We start from the raw sequence: 6,362 nt of genomic DNA, 5'->3' as shown, positions 1-6,362 counted from the left end.
CCAATTCGAAATGAGCGTTGAGTTCGCTGTGTGCGGCCTTTCCGGAAGTGCATGCATTTCGATTTAGACGTATTAACAACGACACGCCAACGTTTACACCAAATGTTGAGGGCATCAAGCATGTTTTGCAACTTTACATCAGTGTCAGTCATTACCAATATATCGTCAGCGTACATGAGGATTTAAAGTTGACTGTCCCCCATAGTTATGCCATATCTTAGGTCGTTGATTCACTTAACGAGATCGTTGGTAAAAATGCAAAAACACGTCGGTGACAACAACGTAAAACCTTGTTTCTCACCAGTGACACAATCAAACCAGTCCGTTTGCGAATTTTTTGATCGGACACAAGAAAGAGAACTGGCGTATTTTATTTTACTGAATTAATTAAACTGGCCGTCTATATTATTAAGTAGTAGTTTGTAATGGAGCATGTCCCTATCAATGTAATAAAAAAACGTCGCAAGTCGAGGTACGCTGCAAATACATTTTTGTTGTTCCGTATAACACTATTAAACGTGAAAACATGATCTTCAAACGATTTATTGGCCATGAATCCATTTTGCTCGTCTGCAAGGATATTTTCAATGTCGAAGTATTTTTATAGTCATTTGTTAAAAATCGCAGTGTACAGCTTACTGATGTATGATAATAAGCTAATCTCTCTATGATTCATAGGTATACGCTTGTAAGATATGGGGTCCGTAAGAATTGGGAAAATGATAGCTTTTCTACAGGTTGTCGGGAGTATGTTTGTGTTAAAGATTAATTAAAATGGTTGCTGTAGCACGGCGGTCACTAGCGGTTTTTTCAATACATCGTACAGTATATTGTCTATTCCGCATGCTTATCCAGTTTTACATTTTTGTATTATAAAAGCAATCTCCTCTAAACGTAGTTTACTATTTAATGAGTCATTTGCGACATCAAGAGGATCACTGATACTATTATCCAATAAAAAGTGAATTTTGAGTGATTGTAATGGTCATCGTCAAATTGTCGAAATTGTCGAAATCCAAAGCAATTATACAAGTTTTTAAACTCCTCGTTACATCGATCAAACACCTTTTTTCATAGTTAGTAACGGTACCATCTGATTCGAATACTTCTGAAGGAATGTCTCAAAGGTCTGTATTTCTATGGCCATGTCCATATTTTAAGCACGCTCTGTTCTGTGGAGCATCATATCGAACGTACTCCGTGCTGTAATATACTCAGCCTGAAACGAGCCCATATAGTCCTATTTTCCTTGCACTTAGATATTTGGTTTCATTATCTATAAGTTTATTTCAGGGGCTTTATAACTCCTCATCCAGAAGGGTTTAGTGTGCTTTAACCTTCGTGAAGATTTTCTTGAAGTGGCAAATATTGGTATCTTGTTATTCATTTCGACAATTAACACTTCGAATATTTTTTTGTATATACTGTCAATATTTTCGTGAGTTTCTTTTGAATTTTCAATTAGGTTCATAAGAGGTAGCAACGCCTTTGTCACATTTTCATTATCCACAAAGTCTAGCGGGATTCGCCGAAGATTACATTTAGCCCCACAGGGACTTTAATGGTATTCGCTCTAGATAGAAGTGCACTATGGTCCATTCAATGTTTACACAGTTCCAGTAACGTCTCTGCCGTTTCCTGGTTTTCAGGATGTACATGATGCCATTTAGAAAAAGAGTCTGACCTCCTCTGTTATTCTTTATGAACCGTATATTTATTAGCAATTACCATATAAGGTGGGTTACGGATGCTGAGGAGACTGACCCTCTTCATATTTTATGTTAAACAACTTACATAAGTGACCTGTTTGTCTTGGTTTCCAGCTGTTAATTATCAGAAATGTGGTAATTTTATTCAAAAGGACTAATCAGAATTATTTTTAGGATTGTTGTACTTATAGATATGCATTGAAAACAAATGACAAAATAAAGTTATATTCTTCAACAAGTATTATGTCAAAAAATGAAACAAGATATCTGAGATTAATAACAGTAAAGTAATATTTTGCAGTTCAATTTTTTGTTGAACAGTATATAAAATACAGGTATGAGGTGCGAAAAAATAATTGTTGATAATTTGTAAGTGAGAAACTAGCGGTCAGAAAGTATGAACAAACCGACTGGGCTACTAGAAGGATTGTGAAGATTTAGGGTGAACCCACGCCGTTTTCAGATATTACAATAACACCCAGGATCGACAAAGGTAGTACACAGGAACTCCAAAATGAGTGCTATTTGCTAAAGTGTATTTAAGTAAAATACTGACGTAGTGAGTATTTGACACGCAATGACGATTCGATGTGCGATTTGAAATGTCTGAATACAAAACTTTAGCTTTATATGTGATTAAAATAATGCACTTATCACGTCTGCAACAGCTGTCTGCTATTCACAAACACTAGCACTTGCAAATAATTAAGGCTTTATTTTGACCACTCAAGCTTGTGTGACTTCGTTCAATTAGCAAAATTTCTTATTTAATCTTATTGAGACTGAATGAAAAATAAAGATTATTTCATTTTACAGTCCAAATTATTTTAGAACGTAAACATTACCCTAAATAAAGTTATTAAAGTACTATAAAATACGGCATAATCATAACATTAAAAGGTTTTGCTTTTTTGATGGCTGTTTGGAAGTGTTTCACTAGAATTAACTAAAAAAACCTAGTGGCGCGTACAGATGCATCCGTATATGTAACAAATTTGCTCAAATCCTTTACACACTAAACATGTTGTAGAGGATATATATGTAGGAAATACGTGCACGTTAAAAAACATCACTCATACATTGGTTTTAAATGTACAATTGGTAACATTACGCATCTCTCGCTTACTTGTGTATTGTGGAAGGGACTTTAGTTTTAACAACATTTTAAAAAAAAGAAGTTGAAGAATGGCTACACGAACGTAACAATACGGTTCATGGCCCATGTCATCTAATAACAGTTGAATTGTTCTGATACAATTCCTCTGATAGCTTATGTGTCCAAAGTCACGATTTCTGTAACGAAAGAGAAGTTTCTTGACATTTAACGAATATTTATGGACAAAACATTTATGTCTATATATCTATATAAACTGTGACATTATTTAAGGAAAGAAATATATCCGGACATTGACACGTACAACGAGGAATATTTAAATTGCAAATCGGGTAACTGCAACTGCCACAAGCATTCTTCAGTCATGTCTGAGTTTCGAAACAAAGCTTAAGGCAATCTTGTATTTGACAGATATGTGAGTAAGAACCATAAGGAATAGCTCTTAAGTACAAATTTCGCACTTGTTTACATTGTCGTCGTCGGATGATTGCCTTCATATGTTTCGATCAAGTTTTGGGCATAGTATCCCAATTAATTTGGATTAACGCTTTTACGATGAATTTGGGGAAAATCCGGGCTGAAATCATGCTGGTAAGAGACAGGCCTTCGACATATATATATATATATATTGATGGTTGAATGTAACGCTGGCATGAAAGAACACTCGCTCATTTAATTTAATGCTGAAAGAGATAGACTACGTGAAGCAAAGCGATGGGACAGCGCATTCACAAAAATTCAACCGTTGATATTTTACCTGTGTATCGTTATTTTCAAATTAATTAGATAACTAGAACGGTTGAACTTTCATTTGATCACACTACGCTGTCGTTTCTCCAAATATCAAGTTTGGCATTTGTATACAGTAAGTCGACCTTTCAAGACCCTAACAAAAAGTTCCTTATTGTCGGAAATGACAGATATCACCAATGACTTTAAAAAATGATATTATGGATGTGACGAGAACCAGTCCTTAGATGCATGAATTAAATATAAGAAATGATTATTTCGATTTATTAAAGCGGGGTTTAAATATTCTGATTATGATAGTCTAGACACACGGATCAGTCGGAGGCTGATATTAGTTTGTAGTGTATGGAAAAGAAGAACTTGGGCAGTCAGTTTGAACAGTCTCAATTCTGAGCTCAGACTAAGAATCAACATTGCATTGTAACTTCATGCTCTACAAGCATTTATTATAAACGAAAAACAATTTGTATATCAATTTGCAAGACCAATGAGAGAGGCTTGCATTTCATAAGCAATGGATGAAAAATGATGATCATTAAGTAACATTTGATAAGAGTGATTCTTAAAAAAGGATAGAGGCATTAACGTTGTAGCACTCAAAATGATGATCAATGGAAAGTTTCAATTGAACCGACACTGTTGATCAAATAGTGATGGTCGCTTGTTCTGGAGATACATCATTAAAAACTCTTATTCTGATTATTCTATCAATCCAATGCAGGTACGACAGGTATATTTTATGAATTCTGCACACGTCCATATTGACAAAGACTCATCTTTCAATTTTCAATTCTTTCTTTTCACAAATATTATTAAGTTATTTTTAAATATAAATGGAAACAATTTGCCAAAACATTTTCACAAAGCTTTATTTTTACTACACACAAAATGGCATGGCCATCTATTGATGCTTTCATCTTAAAGCTCGATCCAATATGTTTTAAAGATCTAATGAATAGCGCTTTATCATTTAGTTTTTAATTAAAGGAGGCAATTTCGTACCAATGGGTAACAGGTTAATTGTTCGTGTTCACATAAACATTGAATTTCTTTGAGAACTTTTCAAGTTCTAATGAAAACTAACTTGATAATTTGAGCTAACGAAGGACCATCAATTTAATTGTATTTAAACTTAAAAATATATGTTGTCACAAAACAGTGTTTTGTTCAAGTTAAAGCTTTTAAAGTGATCAGTTAAACATATCTATTTTAAAAACAAACAAACAACAACAACAACAAACATTTAAACGTATGGATGGAGAGACGTTCGGGTGGCGGACGCACATATATTGTGATTTTTATTACTTTACTACTAGATTCCCACAAGACGACATAGGGCACTTTTGATTACTTAAGTACAAATCTTACTGATATTAACATTTAACATTAATCTAATGTCACTCAATATGAAACGCGCATGAAGAACTTTGTTAAAACAACATTCAGTTCGTTCACTCCTAGTTAAAGAACTAGTTTTATAGTAAAATATGGATAACAACAATAATACACTTCAGAAAAATGTGAGGGTAAATTTCATGTTTGACTATAAATGACGTGCGAAAACACCTCAGACCAAAAACTAATATTACTAAGGAAATGTTCTCAATCTTAATTTAATAGGTACACTTTCAACTCGCTTTTCTGAGTTATTGCCTTTTAATTTTAAAGACAGATTTCTTTCACGATTCTCTGAAATCCGTTTAATTGCATTTATGTAACAAAATCACAATAATTGGTATATTTAGGCTGATAACTTGAAGATCATGTGATAAAGCTTCTCCATGAAAAAAAACGAAACCTGAACCTTGCATAAATATATCGTTAAGACAATATTTACATTTAGTTCTCATTACCAAACTAGACATGTATAGGTACACGTGTACTTTTCGGAACATCATGCGATATACATGCTCCTAAATGCTTTCCATTCTAAACGCTCGAAAATTTAATCACAACACCAACACATATGGCATTTATGACTTCGACAGAAATTGGAAATGACAAAAGCACTTTTATACCTAAAATTTTGATCGGACTGATTGATTTTTATCGTATGCAAAGTTCTTTACTGCATAAATAAATAAAAGGGACGGACTTATTCACGGATACTCAATTCTGGTTTTTAAAAGGTTTTGTGAAACTATGTGTTTTTTATTTACGTATTTGAATGACAAAGAATTGATATATTATTATAAGGTTGACCTTCTAATTGTTTCGATTATATTTATTGAAATGGATTATGGTATAAGTAAAGGAAATCGTAATTAGACAGAAGAATATTCAACATAATTCTATGAATTTATAGCGAAGTAAATCGATGAGTTAAACATTTATGCTCATTGTCTGATTATTAAAGGCCTTTTACAAGGAGAAATTTTGACACCGATATTAATTTCTATGTTTATTTATGATATAAAACTATACTTGAGTGGAGAAATACTACATGTTTGACATAAGTCCGCCTTCTATTTATTTAGTAGTTTTTGCAAAGGATGCTTTACTATCTGACAGCTGATATATTTCAACAATTTACATGCATTCTGATGTAAACTTGAAGTTAAAGTCATCTACAAAAAACCTTATGCGATATATCTATTAAAATATAAATATTCACTTAAATACTAAAGTCACAGAAAAGTTGCATCTTCTAAATAATTTGGAATTATGTAGTCAAGTGAATGTTTATTTATGATCTAAGCACCACAAACATTCAGTCTTTAGTAGATAAAGGACTTAAGGTTTTGGGTTATTTATTTGGTATTATTAGGAGACAATAAATTCCTGTTAAC

This window comes from Mya arenaria, chromosome 12, assembly GCF_026914265.1.
Source record: "Mya arenaria isolate MELC-2E11 chromosome 12, ASM2691426v1".
Taxonomy (NCBI): Eukaryota; Metazoa; Mollusca; class Bivalvia; order Myida; family Myidae; genus Mya; species Mya arenaria.
Note: the sequence above shows the minus strand (reverse complement) of the source record.